Source organism: Trichogramma pretiosum, unplaced genomic scaffold, assembly GCF_000599845.2.
Source record: "Trichogramma pretiosum strain Unisexual culture from Peru unplaced genomic scaffold, Tpre_2.0 scaffold94, whole genome shotgun sequence".
Taxonomy (NCBI): Eukaryota; Metazoa; Arthropoda; class Insecta; order Hymenoptera; family Trichogrammatidae; genus Trichogramma; species Trichogramma pretiosum.
This window is the reverse complement of record NW_019641682.1, coordinates 135522-136814: the sequence shown is the minus strand read 5'-3', so window position 1 is coordinate 136814 and position 1293 is coordinate 135522.

Here is a 1293-nt window from a genome sequence, read left to right as displayed (position 1 = left end):
CCCCCCCCCGCACACACACACACCCGAGATCATCGGGTCCGGTCGTTCCCCGGCTTATATGCCAGAGTGAGAGTCCGTATAGCATACTTACCGGTTAACACAGAATATCATCGGTATGCTTTTTTTTATTCTTTCCTTTCTTCGTTTTTTTTTCTTCTCTCTCCGGTCGCTATCATCGCGCTTCTTCTTCTCTCTCTCTCTCTCTCTCTCTCTCTCAGCTGTGATAATTTTGCGCGCGCCCAGGTATATATGCCTAGAGAATCAATATATCGGAGAGGACTTTTTTATCCTCAAAATAAATAATGAATTTTTTTCCCGAGAGCGAGAGCGAAGGTGTATACGTGCAAAACTTGATATTTCTCGGTTACTATCTGCTATGCGAGATATGTATGCAACGGTCCTCTCGCTTATTTTTTTTCTACTCGTCGCTTTTTATTTATTTATTTATTTATTTATTATGCACCCGAGAGCGAGAGAGAGAGAGAGAGAAGAAGAAGAAGAAGCAGTGCCCCGCGAAACGTGACTCGATAGCGAAATGATGAATCACGACGTGGCCCGCGAGAGTCAAAAAACTATTTACACACAATGTATCCCCCCCGATTGTAAATTGCCAGGAGGGCTTACTTAATTATCGAATCAAAACACACAAAAAAGAAGAAGAAGAAGAAGAAAAAGAAGAAGGAAAGAAATTTGTCAAGGAACCACAGCATCTTACATATCTAAATGCAGTTTATATGTGTTTGTATAATATCATTATTACGAGATGATCGGCCTTAATTGTCTTATCGCGCGGTCGCGCAGCAGCATAGCTTTTACAAGATCTTCTCCGTCGTCTCTTATCGTCACTGAGAGATATTGTAGCTTGCTAAATACGCGGAAATAACAAAAGTGGCCTTTGGCTCGCTTAGCTCTCTGGTGTGATTTATCCGCGGATTTTTCAGCGGCTAGCTTGACAAAAATGCATCGCAGTACATGTGATCCGCGTGGTTTATATTAGAAAACACAGCGGCAGCAAGTTCATCTATGAGCAGAGGAAAATCCGACCAATGTCAATTCTCATAGTTTATGTAGTAATAACCCTGTGCCACCCTTCATACGTGTGTATACGAAATCGGAGTACGTGTATTATGCTAATGACGTCAAATTATCGTGCGATTTGTATTGACTGTAAATACTCGTAACGAATTTTTTCCTTGTCACATTCTTATACAGCCGATAATTCGCGACTATGTGTGTGTGTGCCGTATCGGTGACCCCAGCTTAGTCTAACCTGTCGCCCGTGCGCGTGATTAT